General features: G+C 39.4%; 1 protein-coding gene across 6 annotated transcripts in view; it reads right to left on the minus strand.

Moving 5' to 3' along the window:
• The window catches only part of ZNF385B (zinc finger protein 385B), a 422,701-nt gene extending 413,762 nt beyond the window's left edge, over window positions 1-8,939 (minus strand). For all 6 annotated transcript variants that reach the window (XR_003122125.1, XM_025404509.1, XM_025404502.1 and 3 more), the window contains exon 1: window positions 8,552-8,939. The gene's annotated coding sequence lies outside the window, so the exon portion shown is untranslated. The remainder of the gene's footprint in view (window positions 1-8,551) is intronic.
• Window positions 8,940-21,855: the final 12,916 nt, after the last annotated feature.

A 21,855-nucleotide genomic window follows, 5' to 3' on the forward strand; every position in this document is an offset into this window, starting at 1 on the left:
GGGCCCTGGAATCCATATACCATGAGTGAGTTCACATAGATACTGCAGCAGGCGTCCAGTGGTTCATGCTGGCATGGAAGTCCATCATGGACTAAAACCTGTAGGTAAAGGCCAGGGAATACCCAATGAGAGAGCACAGACTGGTTCTCCAGAATTCACACATGACGGGTTCCACGTGGGTGATTTCTCAGAGCAACTTAAGGTAGGAGTGTTCTCCAAGTGTGGTCTGTCAATCACCTGGGATACTTAGTTACTGGGTCCTACCTCAGACCTAGTGAGTCAGAGCTTTCAAGGGTTAATTCCATGAATCTGTATCTTCAGCCAGTTCCCAGGTCTTCTTTCACATGCTAAAGTCCAATAATGACTACACTAGAGATGGCTTTAGAACCAGCTTGATGACCACAAGCATGGGAGAAAAGATGACTATGTAAAAGAGGAACGGGACTAAATCTTGCCTTCTTCATTCTGAGTCTTGAAGATTTTATTCCTATGAAAGTTAGATTGACCCTTAAGAACCACACATGTAGTAATGAGGTATATATGGACTTAAGCTCTTTGATAATCCTCCCCACAGTTTGCCAATGATATCTTTCTCTTACAAATTATTTTTCTTTCTATATTCCAATTTACAAAATCAAATTTGGATGTGAAAACAAATGCCTATGAACCCAGGAGAAGTGACTATCCAACTATTAATACAATTTTAGTGCCTGAAAAAAAGACTGTCCTTAAATGAGTCTGCTTTAGTTATACAGACCCTGTTTACATAAGCTGGCTTCTCTACCTGGATCACTCCCTCACTTGGGTCATTTCCAAACATTCCAGGTTTACACATGTGTACTAAGTTCAGAAAGCATATTCACAAGAAGCTATGTGTTAAGTTACTTGGACTTCCAAAAGTCCAAGAACCCAAGTGCACCTGTGCTTCATATGGTTATAAGTTTTCAGAAGTCCTTGTAGTGCTTAGAATTCCACATTTTTATGCTCTTTCATTTCATTGTTCTTTTAAAGTAAACAAGGAAAGGCAGATGAGAAAACAGAAAATACACAATTGAAAAATACCTAGTAAGTTTCAAACTGAAGGTTCAAAAGTCAGAGTTGCAGAAGTTATCTTGGCAAAGAAATCAGTGTACCTATAGGTATTTAATATTAATAATTAAACTGTATAATGTACAATTATGGCTACCTATATGAGTATGGTGTAGGTGCCAAGAACTTTGTGAAGTATGCTATGTGCATTATCTAATTTTATCTGATGACAATCCCATGGAAGGTTCTTTCATTATCTCTCAGACTTGGTAAACTAAAGCACAGAGAGGTTAAGTAACTTAGTCAAAGTCACACAACTAATAAATAGAACGGAAATTTGCATCCACAAAGTATGACTCCAGAACCAAACTCAACATTTAAGCTCTGCTACTTCCCATCTTCAACAGTGCATCACATGCAGGGACTAAGATGTGTTTAATCATCAGCATTTCCAGATGTCTAAGAATATGCACAATGGCTAATTTATTTAAATAAAGAAAATTTCATATGTATAAAATTGAAATGGCTGTGTTTATATACCAGTATGCGTATTTGTATACAAACAATGGCATTTTTGTGCTGTTATTCTAAGCATTAGATTTTTCATACCATGTAAGTTTTACCTTCTACTTCAGCCTGTGAGAAAAAGTTTTTTCACATCCAAAGTATCAAATCTAAGGAAATCACAGGGTCCACACATTTCTCTGTGAAGCTTAAATGCTAGTGTTAATGCTGGAAGTTTTCTATTCTTACTTGTAATATTTAATTTCCCTAGACTCAAATTTTAAATATTCTAAATTCTCTGGGTCTCATTTTTCTAATTTATCAGTGAGGATTTTGTACAAAGATCTCTTTTAACTCTAAACATACAATGACACTGATTTAATGACGGTCTTTGAATGAATGGTAGTCATTACCATATCCTTACCTATTATTAGGTTGCCATAAAAAGAGCAAAAACTGTAACTACTTTTGCACCAACCTATTTCACAGGAATAGGAATCTGTTAAGCCTAAGAGGAATTTGAAGCTGAGCCCTGGCTCGAAATCAGTGTAAGCCAACCAAGAGTCCAGGCCTCCAGGCGATGAAAACCTTGTTTACTACACTATTCGTCTGATGGACCTCTTTAACGAATACACATCAAAAATCACAGCTCTCTGTAGAATTTTACACAATTTTAACACTGGTATACTAAGCAAAGATTTAGAAGAATTCACTCATTATCTCTCACAATGGGCCTTTTCTTAGTGTAGCTCAAAGTACTTTTTAAAATTTCATCACGTCTTCTTAATTGTGTTATAAAAAAGTACACATCACATCACAGTATGGAAAATAAATATTAGGCTGTTGGTGAAGATTTAACTGCAAATATTCTCCTTGATGCTAAAGTAAATAATACAGAAAAGAAACTTTTTATTCCAAGAGAAAACAATGAAAAACCGTACTCATCTACAGTTCTTTCACATGCAAAGGATATAAGCATAACAATCTCTGATAATCATGATTGAGTAACTCTGCCAGGCCCACTGGAATCACAGAGCACCTTTTATTTATTTTCAGATGTGTACAGAAAAAAAAGTGGAAGATGGGCCCCAGTTAATATTGTTTGTGTCCATTTATCTAATCTTCGTTTTGCTGATATAATGATAACATAATAACATAATGGCTATTTCAGAATCTCAGCCAAAAAGAAAAGAAAAAGTTGATTAGCTTTAGCCTGCATAGCACAGGATATCGCTCGCTCTCTGTGCTTTTCTTATTTTTAAATTCCATTTCCCATTATAAACTCAGAAATGCAAATGCTTTGTACATTCATATTTATTTCCAAAATAAAATGCTCTGTTAGGTCCATGAATTTCAATCTTTATTTGTTGATGATAGAACTGTCTTTATTAAAAGACTAAGTCATTTTTCATAAAGTAGGTATGAAAGCCTGGTCATCTTTTGTACTAGTTTATATGTATTTTAATCCATCTCTGCTATTTATGAGATCATAGAATTGATGTGGCACCAAATAGATCAAAAGCAAAAGGGTGATTGTTTTTTATTAGTATATATGCTTTCTTCCGTATTTTTTCACTGACTTCTAAAAAATATGCTTATACATTTCTTTTCAGACTGATTATCTGGTACTGAATATCTTGAAACTGACCAGGGGGGCAAGAAAAGTGTTAACTTGGCTAAGGCAAGATGATCCGTAACCAATGCAGTAAGTTTGAATAGCATGATTATGGTGATAAACAGCTACTACCATTTCTTGAACAACCACAGTGTGCACAGTACTCTACTGCTGGCTCCCGAGACATTATCCTATAACCAAGTCAGGCCATTTCACAGATGAAGAAATTGAGGGCCAAAGAAGTTAAGTAACCCCTGCCCCCAAGCTCTCAAATCTGGTGGTGAGTGGCTAAGCCATGGTTTGATCTGGAAAAATGCTGTGTTCCTAAATACCACACTACACTGCCTTTACAGACCAGGTAGCTCTCCATCCAGGCTGGAAAGGGGAAGATTTTTAAAATACTGACATATTAAACCACCCGCTAGAGATGGCTAAGAGCATCACTGTTTTTCTAAAGCTCCTGAAGTGATTACAGTGTGAATCCAGGAGAGAGAACAACTGGATTAGAGGATACCAAGGAATATTCATTTTCTTAAGAAATAGGAATATTTCTTCAATTAGTGCTAGAATAACAACTAAAGTTCAAGTTGTTTATCTAGAACAGGAACCTGAAACAGGAACACCAGACGGGGGCATACATCAGCACCAGCATCATCAGAAGATTTTTGTTTCCTCCCCTCAACCTGCTCCTCCTTCTGCCCCACGTGCAGATCCCACATGGCATTTTAGTGCTTAAGTAGACCCAGGAGGTAACCCACGCCCTTCATCTACAAGTGCTACAGGAGCCCAGGAAAGAAACAGCCGTGCCCAACATCTCACCCTAGCAATAAGGAGAGCTTGAGTCTCCTGCACCCTATTTCAGTGCTCCTTTTGCTGAAAAATTTTGGAAGCAGTAGGAAAACAGGTGGGGCATAGAGTCAGCCAAGGCACCTGAAGAGAATTTTAAGAAATAGAGAGAGCAGAGACAAAAAAGAGAGAAAAAAAAAAAGTCAAAGCAGAGTGGGAAAGGAGAACAGCCACAATCTGCAATCTGCAAATAATAGGGAAATGAGAAGGAATATTTAACAAAGCAACGCAACTGGCCAGAGAAAAATGTAGTAAGGAGAACTAGCAACTGCAATCATGTATCAGTAAAATGAGGTACAAATACAAGGGAATAAACAAACCTTCCATTCAGCTTCGGAAAGCATATCCAAGCCCACAGTACTTTCAAAATAGAAAATAATATTGAAGCAAAAACAAACTGTAGAAAATCTCCAGGCAGAGAGGCAGGGGCTGCTAGAAAACCTGTTAAGCATCATCTACTGCCTTGCTTTTCAAAGCACAGTTCAAGGATCACCTCTTTCAAAATCACCTGGGAGCTTGTGAGAAAGGCATAATCCTGGGCTTCATCCTAGACTTGTTCAACCAGAATCTGCATTTTAATAGGATTTTTTTAATGATTTATATGCACATTAAAATTTAAGAAGCACTGGTTCTACTATAAAAACCATGTCGAGGTGTTAATAAAAAACAGTTATTACACAAATTGGGACTACAGAACTGGATAAAACTCAATCCAACTAGTTAAATTATTTGTTGATGCCCTATGATACGACAGGCTCTGAGCTGTGTATTTCAGGAAATGAAGGTCCCATGTTAGGCAATGCTGGTGCAGTGCTCTTAGGTGAGAATGCAGAAAGCACATATATATATCAGGAAGACTCTGACTCATAGTCCACAGGGAAGAGGTCAAGCAAAATATAACAGTTTGCTGGAGCAAAAGCTGGAGTGCAGAGGGAGATCAGGAGGCATGTAGCAATTGCACTGACTCTCTGACAAGTGGAAATGATTGTAGGGAAGTGAGAGGGCCCTTCCTAGCAGAGGGAACAACATAAGCAACGACACAGAGCTCAGAGACCTGCTGTGTTAAGGAAACACTGCCTTCAGCCTAGAGAAGCCTCAAATTGTATCAAGGAGACTTGGGACTCTATGATGACACCTCAAGTCTACCAAGGGTAGGGAGGGGGAGCTAGTGGGATTGTTAGGACCCCATTCCAACCATTTAAGATTATATTTTAATAGTAGATTCCAACATTGAAAAATAATATTTGAAATGTATCATGGAGCCAATACATATGGTGCTTTTAAAATTATCACCTAGCGCTGTGCTGGTCATGTAGTAGGCACTCAAATATTCACTGAATAAATTAATCAATTAATGACTGGATCAACCAACCAATGAGATCAAAGTAAAAAAAATGCAGCACTACTTTGAGGCTGGACTGCAGAGGGTCTTCACTGTTTGAGGAGGGGTTTATATGTCACTTGGTAGGACACTAAGGAAAAGTTTACTAGCCAGTGATTAAGCTCGGTTCTCTTCTGGGAAGCTTATTCTGCAAAACCGAGTGTGAAATGAATTGGGAAAGAATGGAGAGGGGAAATGAGTCAGGAAGCCACTGTGATAGCCTTTAGAAAGAGATAAGAAGACAAAAAAATAGCCACCATGGGAATAGAAAGATGTAGAAGCAGGCATCATAAAGCATCGTGGAGATGAAGTCTGTGGGACTTTGTGAATTTTATGCGGAAAGCAAAGATACTGGGAGGGTCATCAATGACTAGGAGAAATATTAAAATGGACACAAAGTCACCCTTGTTCACTTAGGAGAAAGATGTTAATTAGAACTTAGACCTGGTAGAGTTGAGGCACCTGAGAGCGATATAAAGCTATCTCTCAGGTGGTTCAAAATGTAAATATAAAATTTTGGAGGGAGAGTAGAGCTAGGATGTCACTTCAGGAAGAAATAATCTAGCACTAATAAAAAGAAACAACTGAATACAAAGTAACATACAAAAGAGCAAAAAGGAGAAAACCTATAATCTATGCCACAGAGATCAAGAGAAATCCCCCAAATTTTTTTAAAAACAGAAAGAAAGAAAAAGAAAAGGTAAAAAGACCATACTGAGACACAGTGGAGACACAGACAGGAATTGGGTGGGGGGAGTGGGGTGGAAAAACAGAGATAATGAAATGGCATGGAGGGGTTATAATAAAAACCAGAGGCACATAAAGAGCGGTAGGAAACTAGGACAGACACACACTCCCTGTTCTTTAGATCTTTGAAGACATATAGGATATTATGGGAACAGCAGAGCAAATTTTGCTCTTTATTTATGTGAACAGAGACTCACTCCTGTAAGAAGTTAGTTAATTGCTCAATTTTTTAAATATAAATTGTTGCTGTTAAAAATCAAGCAATGATATCTTCAAATTCAGCTGGGAAAAAAAAAAGTCTAAGGGCAGTGGAGGCGGGGTGGCCAGTCCAAGGACTTAAGATCCTTGTCTTTTTCATGGTGCCCAACTCCACATAGCATCAGTCTATATAGACATTTCACCTTTCAGAATTGTTTTGAAAGATTTTTTTTTCTTTCTCTGAATCAGGTCACTTGCCTGAGAAAAAGAATGCTGAGGGCACCTGATGTGCTTTGATCGATCCTCATTTAATAGTTACACTTTTTAGAGTTTTCCTCCAGCTGCTGACAGGTCTCACTAATTGGCCATATTTGGGTGACAAGTACTAATGATAGTTCCCTCTCTGATTTGACTGTAGAGGAGACACCTCCATTTGGTTGTCTTTGTACCTCAGTTGAAGAAAAATACATTAAATTCATTGTTTTTTCTTTTTGCTCTGTGAATCTGTATACTGTTAAAATACTGTAAAATATCAACTTTTTTTCAATATAGATAATACTTAGTGGTTATTAAACTTCTATAAAGAGATCATTACTTATGTAATGTAAAATAATATACTGCAAACAAAGCACATAATTATGCTGCAAAACATTAATATCACCAAGATGATTCCAACATGGACAGTAATTTTTCCTTTGTTAGGAGAATTCACCTTCCCCAAAGCATTTTGCTACTAATGCATCCAAGAGAGGTCAAGGAGATCTACAAGAACAGCTATTTGGTTTGTGGTTTTTATCCCAAGCTTCCTCAAATCACTTTTGGAAATAGGTAAGAGTGTAAATTATAAATTCACAAATATTTAATTTATGGGAATATAGAATCTGAAAAACAACCAACACTTTGATCAAGTAAGCATCTTTTTCCATCTTAAAAACCTCAAGCAACAGAACTTGCAATGCTGTATTTTGCATTCTAAAGGCATTTATCTGTTACAGGCAAGGGGCATCACATACTCAATGCACATATGGCATCAAAATAAGATTAAAGGACTCTGAAAACCGATGAAATTTGGCCCTGGAACATTTAAGGGAGTTCTTTCAAGCCAAAGCCTTTAACTTATCTAAGATGTAGCTTATTGACTTTATGAAAAGCCTTCTTGTTAATTAGATAAATGCATTTCCTACCGTTTCATGATTCGTGTGGAAGCTGCCAGTTTCCACGCTTTATGCTGGGCCCTATAACACAAATGTTTTGTTCCTTCTATAGGCACATCTTTTGCTACTACATCTTGACAAAGTTTGCATTCCCCTTGGTGTGATATTCCTCAGCAAAGCAAAACCAAAAGGAAATGCAAACCTCATCTCTGTAGGAAAATGAAAGAAGACGTTTCCCAACCCAAGAACTTTTGAGCGCATTCCAAAACTGCGTTTATTTTGTATTCATGGGTGTGGGGAGAGGGGGGATACTTCTTGGCAATTTATTTCCCCTGAAGAACAGCACTCCCTATCCAGGTTCACCATAAAAACTGTTTTTCCTCCAGAGTCTAGGGAAGCATCGTCCTGCCAGTTCTCCCTTCTCCCCACGGGCCCCCGCACATAACAGTGGCGAAACAGATGGTCCTCCCCCTCCCCTTCTCCTCGTCCCTTCCGCAGTCCCACAGTGTCCTCCCACCCTTCCCTGACACCTTCACCAGCGCTTAGTGTCCGAGGCCGCCCCTCAGGGCTTCCAACAAGTGCAAACTTTGGGGACCTTCTGAACTCTCCCACGACCCCAAGCTTCGACCGCTACCCTCCTCCCACACCTCGGTCCCCTAACTACCATTTGCCGGTCATAGAGAGAAAGACAAACCCCAAACTTCCAGCCCAGGTGACGAGGCGCTGCGGCTAACCACAGCGGGGCACTCTCCTCGTCCTCTCTCCTCTCCATCCGTCCTTGGAAATTGGAGCCTACCCTGGGGAACTGAGGAGTCTGCTCCTGTGGCTTCCACGACCTAATCCTAACTCCAGGGACTCTCAGGAGTTAGAATTAGGTCGTGGAAGCCAGAGGCGCCTGGGCGCCCTCCTCTACAAGTGGGACCGCAAGTGCAAACTCTACTGGGAGGGGGGCCCCCGGCCATTCCCTGGGGCGGCGCGCCCAGGTGCAGGCTCGCTAAGCGGAGGCGGGCGGGGGCCAGGCAAGCAGAGGGCGCCCATTCCGGGGGCGCCGGGCTGGGCTGGGCGCCCGCAGCTTACCTCGGCGCGCGGGCCGCGGGCGCGTGGGGCAGTGGCTCCTCCAGCCGGGAAGCTGTTGCTCACGCTCGGGTGGTTGCTGCGGTCCCGCCAGGGCTGCACCGGGGCTTCGCGCAGACGTTCTCTCGCGATCTGCTGCAGCCCAGGAGGTGGCGGTGGCGGCCGTGGAGGTGGCGCCGGCGACAGCTCGGCCCGGCACGGCCCCTGAACTGTCCAACTCTTGCCCGCGCGGGGCTTAAGCGCCCGGCCGCTGCCCCCGCGCTGAGCGCCTGCGCGCCGGGCCTCGCCCAGGTGAGGGGCGTGTGCCGGGAGCCCGCTGGGCGCGCCCGGCCCGGCCCCCCCGCGCGCCCGCCCCCCTGGCCTGGCCGAGGACCCCGGGGTTTGGACTTGCCAACGCCACTCTCGCGCGCCGAAGCTGTGACGGTTTACCAAGCAGAGACTTGCGAGGCACACACAAGAGAGGGAATGAGGCGGGACCGTTCGGGGGCTCGTTGACACTGCAGAGCCTCCCGCAGCATCGCTGCCTTAAATCCCGCCTTTCCAGGCGTGCGCGCACAGCGAACCAGAGGAGGATCCGTCCCGACCAGGGGTCTCCCGCGGTCCTCAGCCCGGGGGCTCGCGTCCCCGAAGAGATCTTTGGCAATGGCCAAAGTCCCAAAGCCGAGATGCCAAGCCCCGCGATGGGGCGGATGCGTCCAATATTAGTCAACCCAGAGTGAAACTCTCTTCTTGGAGATCGTCAGACCAACTCTTTGTTTTTTCTCTTTGACCACCCCTGGGCTCGCAGACCACAGCTAGCAGCCTCGGCATATTTGGCGGAGCTGGGAAGGCCGGGAGCGCAGAAGGCAACGCAGCCTCGCCGCGGATCTGAAAGTGTTGTGGGCGGGGGGCTCATTTTCCTCCGGATTTCTTTTCCGTGTTTAAGTTTTCAAAACTAAAACCTGTCATCAGTTACCCTGATGTAGAGGGCATCTTCTGAAAATTACTGCAAACATGGCCAAGGTGCTTGGTTCTGAAAGGGAAAGCACTTAGAACACTTAAGAAAGGGAAAATAATTTTAAAAGAGCAGTTTTCTGAGATTACTTCTTTGGGGAGAAGTTCGAGAGTCCTAAATGACAAGAGAGCTGTGTTATATAGCAGAGATTTTTTTTTTTTTTTTTTAACCAGATGATCTGAAAATATTTTTCTTTGGTTCTTGTCTCAGATGATTGACACTCACTACGTAAATAATTAATCCTGCAGCTGTTAATGTATTGGCATAATCGTCTAGAATAAATATCTTAACGTCCAGCCAAAGCCAATGTTGTTCTCCCAGGGTGAGCTTGAGATGCGACAAACAACCACACCATCCTATAGCTTTCTAAACGAGCAGGCTGTGTTTATAACCCACCTTGGAATGTAGGGTTATTGCAAGCACCAGCACATCTGAGGTACCAGCGTGAGAAAGGGCATAAATCTGACTTACAGTTTTTTCTATTTTTAGAATCCCAATATCTTCATATCCAGGTCGGCAGTCTCAATACTAAGGACAGACGCTTACTGGTGTGTTTATTCTTAAAACTGTAACTTATTTGAAGTTGCTACAGAAGGACAGCACCACAATTCAATCATTTTAACCCAAAAGAACATGAGCTATGATAATTGCTTAAATTATCTTTCCCAAAATTATGCTCTTAAGGTCTCGTCTCATCAATAAAGGTTATGTTGAAAACAAGTCTTTCACGAGTCCCTGAAGGTCAGTAAGATGGAGCTCTGGCAGACTGGGACAAGCAGGAAATTCCAGAGGCAAAAATCTTCCATGAGAAAAACACCCAGCTGCCAGTGCCATGCACTTCAGAGTTGGGACAGCGTGGTTGTCGAGGTTGCCTCTGAGCTCAGGTAAGTATTGGTATCTCCAGGAATCTAAGATGCAGAGAAAGGGGTGAGGGCCCCTTAAAGTCTCCAGTCAACACCTTGGATTGCACTTGGAGGCAAATGAGTAACCTCTGCGGAGTGGAACACCTGTGAGAAGTGTTCTCCGTGGCTTGCACAATTTAGCAGCATGTGCATTTTTTTATGTCCTGCAAACTGCAACTATATCCTTTCCTCCTCCCTGTCTATTTTTAATCACCTATAGCTAAGACTTACGGCAGAGAATAATTTGAGGGTTGCATTTCTGAACAGCTGAAAGAAGCATAAAATCCATGCAGACAACTCCCAATTTTTCACCTGTGACATAACTGACTAAGAATCCTGCCCTTTGTGTCCTTAGCCAAGGCAGGATTAAGGCCTCTGGAGCCCCAAGCACAAAACAATTGCAGTGCCTCCTTTGTAAATGCACTTCAATATGGAAACAACATTAAATTTAAAAACACAATATTTAAATACATAGAGAAAAAACAGCTTCTGTCTAGATTTTCTGATTGCAAATGTGTTTCTTTCGTATAATTTGGCATTGAACGTGCCTTTACAGTGTTATCTGACATAGGGGATTCTCTGGTCCTCAAAGCCTCCAAGCACCATTTTCCTGGAAACATTCTGGCTCACTCCTAGCAATAATGGAGTAAACCAACTCAGAGAACTATAGCCCTAGGTTCGGGGCATTAGGAGAGTGGTCAGGATAGCAGCAACACTGGAAGGTTAGTTCATCAAGGAAAGAGCCCAAATATCAAGGAGGAACATAACAGAAAGGGATTAATTTAAGGTTTTTCTCTACTTTTGTGTTTATGAAGTGTGTGTGGTACATTGGTTCCTAAATATTGAAGACCTTAGCTAGACAAACTCCTTTTAACTGCATTCACAAATTTAAACTTTCCCACTGAATAAAGAACTTGGTAATAACAAGGAACATCAACAAATGTGGAGACTTCATAGTTCCCTTAGTTTTACTATATGAGAAATGGAAATGAGTTCATACATAAGATGTATACTACTCAGGTGATGGGTGCACCAAAATCTCACAAATCACCACTAAAGAACTTACTCATGAAACCAAATACCACCTGTCTCCCAAAAACCTATAGAAATATTTTTTAAAAGATGTCATATTGTAAAACAAGGCCCTACAGACATTTTGGATCACTTTGCAGTCATCAATGAGACTCTGTTCTCCAGGCAGGGTGCCATATTTTGAGAACCACTCCTGCAATAGAAGAAAACTGGACTACATAGAAATAGAAAACCCGAAGTCTAGGGGTATAGCTCAGTGGTAGAGCATTGAACTGCAGAAAACCCATTTCTTATAGGCTACTAAATTATATTTGTTTACAAGGGTGCATGAATATCTTGCAAATGTCAGAAAATTCTGTATTTTATTTCAACGTTCACATGTTGTGAGAAATTAATGGGATAGATGTTTCGTAACATTTGTTCTTAACAGTCCTAACTCAGGCTCAATTTTTTTTAAAAAAATGTATTTCTTGAAAGACACTTACAGTTATTTTCTTAAGGAGGTCTCTCCACTCAAGATAAATAAAAACGAATTGTAACAAAAATTGAGGATTTATTGATCAGTTAATTTTCAGTATCATATTCTTGTATGTTTGAAAAAATAATGGAATTGATAGATCTTTAAGGCTAATGAGATGATTTTAGGTAGAAGTTCCAAATTTGACCTAGACCTATATCTCTAAAAATGTATGAAAAGTATAGTTTATTTTAACTGTAAATCTGAAAGTTGTTCCTAAGTTGTCAATTTGTGTTTTATATTTGTCTCATTTTTAAATCTGTTTAAAATCTAACTGTAGCATATGTATTTGGAAGGTGAAAGGATATAAAACTCCTTACCTCTCAAGCCTACTTGAGAATCTATGCTATTCTTTTTTTCTCTGTCTTGGGGGATTCTTTTTATGTGAATCTTTAGTATTCTTTGAAAACGAATTGTCTTCTTGGCCTATAATTATTTTTTAACTAGAAATTGGGTTCCCTTTCATCTTCCTTTTTTATTTGAATACTCTTAGCAGAGAAGGGCCATGTATTTAAATTCCTTGCTCACTAATGTGTCTTCCTTTTTTACATTTAACACATTATGATTTATCTTGATATTTAATTATCTTGATATTTAATTATTTAAATATTTTTCCCAAGTGTGACTGAGCTGTTTGTTTTCACCCTTTCCTCCTATAAATTTACTTTCTTGAGATCAAGTGGAATTGGTGCTTTGCTGTGACATCGTGCCCCCTCTTTGGGGCAGTAATATCTTTTTTGTCCAGAGGTGATCAATATAGTAAAAGTATTCCTTCTAGACTCTAACCATGGCTTTGCAGTAATAACAGTGCTTCTCGTTATACATCTGTCCCTTTGAAACCTAATCCAGCACTGCCTTGGGCCCCAAGATGAAGACTGCACTGATTTTACAATACCCCAAATCCTTTCCTGATTAGATTGCAAGGTGATTACCGTGGTTAACACACATTCCCCAGTTTGGTCCTTTGCTCTGAGATAAATATAAAATAATTAATCTTCCTTTAACTGCATTTGCAATTTTGATTTTTCTCCCACCTTTTATAAATCTGAACATAGTAACACTCCTTTCAAAAATGCTCCATTATTTCCTAGGATCAGTTTTTCAATTCCTTCCCTTGGGCAGGTAACTCATAACTGCCTAGTAACTGTGGAAGCTCCCTGATGACTAATGTTTTTTTATTTCAAATTGTATTTTTAAATAGTTTTCCATTTTAACCAATACCATAATTTTAGATAAACTATGTTTATTTAATGTTTAACTTACTGTGTTGAATAACTTTCAAAAAGCTTTAGTGTCTAAATAGGCAACACTTAGCCCTTATTAAAGAATGCTGTGTCCAGACACTGTACATGTGCATTGTCTCATTTTATTGTTATGAGAAGCCTATGAAGGAGAAATTGTTAATACCACTTTACAAATGGGGAAAGTGAGAATCAGTAAGTTTGTGATATGCTCAAGATCACATATTGGCAGAGCTGCAATTCTAACCCAAGTTTATCTCAGCTGTAAAAAGTTCTTTGTATGCTACTTCTTGAGGTTAATCAAAAGTATTGATTAGACTCTAACTTCCGCTGAAAGTAGAAATCATATCCTACTGGTTCTTTTGTCTTTTATAATATCTAATATATAGTGCCTTACAAAGAGCAACTTAGCATCCGTTTGCATAGTGCATGGTTTTACGTTTTCTGTTTTTCACTTGTACAACTAGCGTCACCATAGCTTTTGAAGCCATTCTCAACTTAGTTTCTTTAAGGCAGGGTTACCTTAAAGAAGATGAGAAGACTGAGGAGAAAGACCCCTATTTATTGACAAATTATGAATGCGTTGTAGCTTTTGACCTCTCAACATTTTTTGATTATGGATGACCAGCTAGACCTCCCTAAACAACTCCTTAAAGATGGTAGCTATTTTCTATCTCATCTTTTCAATAAAATTATCAGGCCCTTCAAGCTAGGAACTATTTCTTATATTTTGTTTGCATTCATGCTCTACCTTCAGTAGGACTAGGACTACCAAACCAGCTGTAGATATTCAATGCAAGCTTAAATGCAGCTAGGAATTTTTCATTCTTCGGCACCCACATGTAAACGACAGGATCCGATTCCCTGCTGCAACAAAAGAAGTGACTTTCAAGAAGCCAGGTCCAGGCAGTCATTCAATCATTTCAATAATTATTCTGTATTTAATATACAAGTCTTTCCACTAAGCACCAGGGATACAATAGTAAACAACATGGAGTTTATAATTTACAAGCCGTAGAAATAATAATGGTTTTACTATAGACCAAACAATGGTTGCTGCTTGTACTATTATCCAGTACTTACCTCCCTGTTGTCTTCCCTTCAGCATATTACATTTTCACTTGGCTTGTCAGGTCCCTGCTCCTTCCTTCACTTTCTAATTCGGCAATCCATTTTCCCATCTCTCATTTTTATTAAATCTGTTTGAAAATAGATTTTGCTCACATTTTCCAGTTTCCAACTACTGGCCAAAATTCATTTCCCTCTTTTTATAAGGGGCCCGCACTACTTGGCCAATTTAAGGAGCCATCACAATCCTAGCAACAACAACAAAAAACCCAAAATGTTATTGAAGCTGACTTAATTGATAGTATTTTATGGATGTCCTTTGTGGTCAGAGGCCTTTATCCAAGCACCTTTCAAGAGTTTTCAAGTCATTAGGATCAAGGCTAGAGTATAAGTGACAATCATTTAAACGTCAAACATTACCTGAAGAACTCCATGCTAATATAGGTGTATTCTCGGGGACTGGTAGAAATCAGGTGGATTTTCTGAAAAATGTTTCTTAAAGGAGATGGACCCAGCTGAATTATAATTCAGGGAGCAGGGGTGGCATGAGCAATAGGTTGGGGTTATGAAAAAATCTGAAGCCTGGAGGACAAAAGTGCTGGTTTCATCTTCTTGGATAGTGAGCTTGGGCATTTGAATTAAATTTCCTGAGCCTCTATTTCCCTAATGTTCAGCTTTGGCACTATCAGGACACTTTCTGAATTGACCTCAATGAGCCTCTTCACATTTGGGGCTGTCTTCACTTGCAGTATTTCACACTTAAGAATGAAGTTTTCTCACTTTAGATACAAACATCTAAACTTCCACAACAGATCAACTAAATTGGTAGTTTACTACATTTTAAAAACGTATTTGCTTTAAAAAATTCCTTCAGAGGGTCTGATTTGTCCCCCATGGGATAATTGGCAATGTTTGTGAAGACATTTTTTGGTTATTACAAGTCAGAGACCCTGTAAAGGGTAGAATGCTGCCAAATAATGTGAACACACACGACAGCCTTCCACAGCAAATAAATGTCCATTAATAGCCAAGGTTGAGAAATTAATTAAAAGGATAATTTTCTATAGACAAAAGAAAGGTATGTGCAATGTTCATGCCTGCTAAAAATAAACATTGATTTAAAATAGCATGAGATAGCATCACATTAGCAAACTTTAAAAAAGTTATTAAGATAACAATTCTGGCAGAATTGATATTCATTGGCTCAACTGCCAAGAGCAGTGTAGCGTATTTATCAAACTCTTACAATGATTATTCCTGTTGACTCAGTTGGCAATTTCAGTCTAGAACTGTATGTTATGGAAATAATGTTAAATTGGGGAGGGGAATGGCTCACCAAAAATATTCGTCAAAGCTTTATTAATAATAGGAAAAACTGAAGACAATCAAAGGGGAATGGTTAAACACATCTCATTAAAGGAATGTTATGTAGCTATTCTCATACATGATGTTTGTTAGAAATTTGTAGTGAGATGAAAAATTATTAATGATACTGTATAAAGAAAAGGAGAAGGGCCGGGCGTGGTGGCTCACGCCTGTAATCCCAGAACTTTGGGAGGCCGAGGTGGGGCGGTCACAAGGTCAGGAGATCCAGGCCATCCTGGCTAACACAGTGAAACCCCATCTGTACTGAAAATACAAAAAATTAGCAGGCGTGATGGCGGGCACCTGTAGGCCCAGCTACTCAGGAGGCTGAGGAGAGAGAATGGTGTGAACCTGGGAGGCGGAGGTTGCAGTGAGCCGAGATCGTGCCATTGCACTCCAGCCTGGGCAACAAAGCAAGAGACTCTGTCTCAAAAAAAAAAAAAAAAAAAAAAGAAAAAAAAAATGGAAAAAAAGGAAAAAAAAAAAAAAAAAAAAAAAAAAAAAAAAAATAGGAGAAGATAATTGGAATATAGCATGATCACAACAAAGCAAAATAAATCAATGCCTGAAAGATTGAAAGAAATGTGAAACACATTCATATAAATTGATTTATAAACATTTGATTGACAACATTTCAATCACATTGTATAAGTCACATAATACATACATGGACACATCTCCACAATTATATTTTGTGGCATATACCATCCGATATTTCTTTTACATATGTTAAGTTTTCCTGATTTAAGCATCTCAGAAGACAGGAGTTTACATTTTATTTTCTTCATCATATTAAGGATGTAGTTATATGTTATACGAGAATATTAAACAATCCAGGATTCTCTCATGCATTGTTGATGGGACTGTAAATTGATACGGCCTCTCAGGAAGTTACCTCATTGATGCGCATGTGCTTCAACACAGCAATCTCACATTATTCGAGAGACACAGTAAGAGAGCTAAGCAAAGCAGTATGTACAAAAATGTTTATATCGTAGTTTGATAAGGAAACTTTGGAAGCAGAGTAAGTGCCCAAAAAGAAATAATAAAAATAAAGTATCCTACTATGCATTAACTAAACTTTTTGTAAGTAGAATATATTCACATATTAACTTTTACTATCAAAGTAATAAGGGCTTTTCAAAAAGCCATTGGCAGAGATGAGTAGTATACACTATCAGCTTTAGCAGACTTGTGATGCTCAAGCTAGTTTAAATATCTGCTGACACCCTAGGACTTTTGAAACCTAAATTTAATGTGTTCTTATCTATGTATTTATTTTATTTAATAAAAACTAACAAATATTAAAACACATTTGTACACAGAAGAAAGAGGCATATCCTAGCTAGATTAGTGGTAAAATGTCACTTAAGCTTATCCAAAAAATAATGGAATTAAATTTCATTTGTTTTAATTGTAACCGATTGTCATATACCCTGCCTAGATGAACTTCCCTATTTCTGGGAGCTTGTGTTTCTCAAGACAACCTGTGCCATCTCTGGACAATTTCAATTATGAATTTTTTTTCATAGTAATTCCAAATTTGCCATATTGATTTTCCTTACCTCTATTTCAAAAGTTTATTTCTTGTAAACAATTTTCAAGTTGCAAGCCAGGCTCCCTGCTTATCTCCTTCCATTGAAAGAAGAAAAAGTACACCATCAGGCTGTGTGAGGTGAAAATTTGGCGGAGCATCAGCATACCTTTCTTGCCCTGCATGCACTTAAAAATAACTAAATATCTAGCCACTACGCCCTCACACTCCGCTATTCTTAAGCTGTAGTTCACAATCGGTCTCCTCTTTTCATCACTCCTGATATCCTGATATCCCTACCCCAGGTACTTTTCAACTATCCATTTCTTATCTCGTATTAACTTCTTATGGAACATTCAAACACATCAGAAACCCCAACCCATCCTCCTATTCAGCAGGAAAAGCTTAACTCTTGCATTCCTGGAAGGTAGAACCCATCTGACTTGAGCATCGTCGTCTTTCTTCCTCACGACAAGAAACAACTCAGAATTTCTCTTTTTCTGTCCAAGATAAGGCCTCCTCCATGTGGTCTTAATGCCAGTTTCCCTTGTTGCATTCAGTACAGCCTTCCTCCATAGTATTCTTGATCCCACTTCCTCTTGCCTGGCTCCATCATTTGAGATAATGGCTGCATCTCTGCAAACCTTCCATCTTTCTTACATTATTCGCTCTGACCTCTTACAATTAATATATTCAACAGCCTCCTATTTTTAAAACGAGAAAAGTCTAAAAACAAAAACTTCCTTAAATTTTCTTTACCTAAAGCTGTTGTCTTCTTTTGTTCTTTCCTTTGTCATCAGCACTTATTTCACCAGTGTTTTAAGAGCTTGTGTGCACGTAATACTCTTCTATGTAGTTAGAGTGGAGCTAGACATAAAAATATATGACATAATCTCTGATTTAAAAAGTTTAATCTATTTTTGGAAACAAGAAACTTCCTTGGGGGGGGGGAACTGCCTCCACTTGCTGTCTGCACTTTCTCACCTTCTCGTCAATCAGATCCATCACATCCTCAATCAAATTTCCACTTCCAGCATCATCAGGGATATATTGATTCTTAAATCCGAGACGTCTTCTTAGTTCTCATCCTCTGGCCTTTCTTCCTTTAGAGATTGCCAATGATTGAAAAAGTGTTTTCATAGGTATGATCAAAATTGATACTCACAATAGCCCTGTAGAAGAGATATTCCACCACAACCCTAATTCCCCACCTTTATTTATCAGATGAGGCTCAGAGAGAGTCTCAATTTGTCCAAGGTCACCCAGCAAGTGCATAACAGAGCCTGGACTTGTTCCCATATTTTCAGACTCCAAAGCCACCATACTTCTTACTCTACCCCAGGTGCCTTCCATGGCTGACTAAATGAATGACTGGATGCATCTATATCAATCATGCATGCATACAGCATGCAGAATCTTTGAAAACATTTTTCTTTCTTTGATCTAATCTGACAGCACTTCATGCAGCCCTAGATATGGAATTACTATCTAGTAAATGTTGCTGTCGAAGTTGCCATACAAAGTACATGGCTGACCTTAGGTACCTGAGTGGGACTGATGGAACATCGATGTGCAGACAGAATAAATGCTGTCTTCAGGATTTCTGTCATGAACATACGTTACATGTAAACCAGCTTTATAATTAGGATCTTTTGGTGCCTGAGTAACTCAACAACTGTACTCTGAAAAGCAGATAAACCTCATTTTATTGTATTTCACTATTAGAGAGTAATGTTTCAGTGAAGTACTAATTTACAAATAATTACTTTTATTCAAATATTTTTGAGTAATCAAGTAAATTGGAGAATCTTAAATGCCCAGACTAAATTTACTGCTCAACTTATAAAACCTTTAATTGATGGATCAATTCCCATCATGTTATAGTCTAATCTTTTTGAAACTCTTATGACTCGTATCATCTAAATGTCTAAATCAGTGATGCTTCTTCCTTTCTTATAAAAATCATGAACTCAGGTTATCTGAAATTGCTGCCTTGTCTAATTTACTTGCAGGTAACTTTTTTTAAAAAAAAAAACAAAAACTGCCTACATCTGTTGTTTCAGGAAAATTGCTGTCTTAAAAAGGTAGCTCTCCACCTGCTTTTTCTAAAGAGGCATATGCACATCTGGGTTTTTATCTTCAAACAATCTCTTGCTTATAACCCTAATTAGTCCAGTCATTTACTTTCATTTGTTGCCAGCCTCTTTGAACATTTTACTGCCATTTGAAATGTTTTCTGAAACTTGCTGCTTATTGTCTTTCTCTAGTCTAATATGTAATCTTTCCTTAATTTGGCTTATTTACATAGCTTTCTTCCTACTTCACAATTTCTTCGTAAATGGATATTTTTAAATTTCTTCCATATGTCTGCATAACTTGTCTGAGATCTCTGTTAGGTATTTATTTGTGTGAACTACTGCCTTTTTCTTTCTTTATACTTCCTGGGATAAATCCACCTTCATTTTGTTCTACTTTTGAAGAGTTTATGATTAAACTCAGTAAAATCTTTATGTTTTCAATGTTAGTCTATAAAAGAAACTTTCACTTACTAGAAACCCAACACATGCACAACATTGTGCTAAGCTATAGTATAAAAAATCCAGGCAGAAGGAAGACCATGAAAACAGAATGTAACACAAGAGCTCTTATATTTAGGAAAAATTGAAATGTAACAGGGTAGACAGGATGTCTAAAAAATCAATTCTAAAGAATATGTAAAGCCAGGAATGGTGGCGAATGCTTGAAGTCCCAGCTACTGAGGAGGCTGAGGCTGGAGGATGGCTTGAGCCCAGGAGTTCAAGACCAGCCTATAGAAGAGCAAGAAGGAGGAGGAGGAGGAGGAGGAGAGGGAAGAGGAGGAGGAGGAGGAGAGGGAAGAGGAGGAGGAGGAGAGGGAGGGGGAGGAGGGGGAGGAGGAAGAGGAGAACATAGCAACCAAATTTAAATTGATTCCCTATGAACTCTGAGGGAATAAGCAGTGATGAGTTGAATTCATGAAGGACAGTTCTTGGGAATGATAAGAGAAGTATATGGAATGTCAGTGGTCCAGCTGGTGGTGGCAGAAGTATTCTAGCTAAAGGAAATGGAACAGATGTAAAACTAAGCAACTTGTTCAGACAATATCCAATTTGTTGTTGGCTGGATAAGGGAATCAGAGTCAAAAATAAAACAGCAGGGTAAAGTAGGTGAGACTAGAAGACAAGACAGGTGTTTATCATTTCTACTTTGTGTGGTTTAATTCTGATTCTTGTCAGTTAGGTGTGCTGCAGACATTTTCACCAAGTTTCTGGCTTGTCTTTTTTTTCTTTAACATGATTTGATCAGCATAAATTCTTAATTTTAGAGTAGTCAAATTTATTAATCTTCCCAAAATTAGTACTTTTATATCATGTTTAAGAAATCCGGCCAGACACAGTGGCTCACGCCTATAATCCCAGCACTTTGGGAGGTTGAGATCAGGAGATGCAGGCGGATCACAAGGTCAGGAGTTCAAGACCAGCCTGGCCAATATGGTGAAAACCCATCTCTACTAAAAATTCAATGATTAGCCAGGTGTGGTGGCATGCACCTATAGTCCCAGCTACTCGGGAGGCTGAGGCAGGAGAATCGCTTGAACCCTGGAGGCAGAGGTTGCAGTAAGCCAAGATTGTGCCACTGCACTCCAGCCTGGGCGACAGAGCAAGACTCCATCTCAGAAACAAAACAAAACAAATTCTCTATACCTAAGGTTAGAAAGACATTTACCTGTATTCTTCTAAGGATTTTTTAAGTTTAGCTTTTGACATTTAAGTGCTTAATCCATCTGTAGTCAATGTTGATGATCCACACTTTTTCCTTGCTCAACTTATTCAATGATCTCTCCTTTCCCCAGTGATCTACAATATCCCCTCTGACATAAAGAAAAAAGTACACAAATTTACCTCAGGTCCTCTCTTCTGTTCCACTGGTCAATTTATAAAGTAGTGTCCCTGGCCATTGACACTTTTTTTTCTTTTTTTTTTGAGACGGAGTCTTGCTCTGTCACCCAGGCTGGAGTGCAGTGGCACGATCTTGGCTCACTGCAAGTCCTGCCTCAGCCTCCTGTGTAGCTGGGACTACAAGCGCCTGCCACCACACCCGGAAATTATTATTTTTTTTTTAGTAGAGACAGGGTTTCACCTTATTAGCCAGGGTGGTCTCGATCTCCTGACCTCGTGATCCGCCCACCTCAGCCTCCCAAAGTGCTGGGATTACAGGCGTGAGCCACCGCGCCCGGCCAACCATTGACAGTTTTAAGTACCACCTTAATTATAATAGCTTTATAGTATGTTGTTATGTTTGGTACAATATTAAATCTGTAGATCAATTTGGATACAATAGGTAGGTAGACAGACGGATGAGTCTTGAATGGATGTATGATGATAGTATTCATAAACTCATGATTATAATTAATCTAATTCTATATACTTGAAGTCCGAAGATTACAGTGGATAGGGAGTAAAGGGGATTTACTGAGTGCACCTTTGGTAAGGTAAGCATTTTTTTTTTAAAGCCAGGTCATATTTTAGATTATATAATGACATTGAGGGAAACAAAGTAAACACAGAAATCTGCAACAGCCAAATCCAAATTAGACACATCGACAATTCATTTGAATAAACCGCAGTTCTGAGAA

The sequence above is a fragment of the Theropithecus gelada genome, chromosome 12, assembly GCF_003255815.1.
Source record: "Theropithecus gelada isolate Dixy chromosome 12, Tgel_1.0, whole genome shotgun sequence".
Classification (NCBI taxonomy): Eukaryota; Metazoa; Chordata; class Mammalia; order Primates; family Cercopithecidae; genus Theropithecus; species Theropithecus gelada.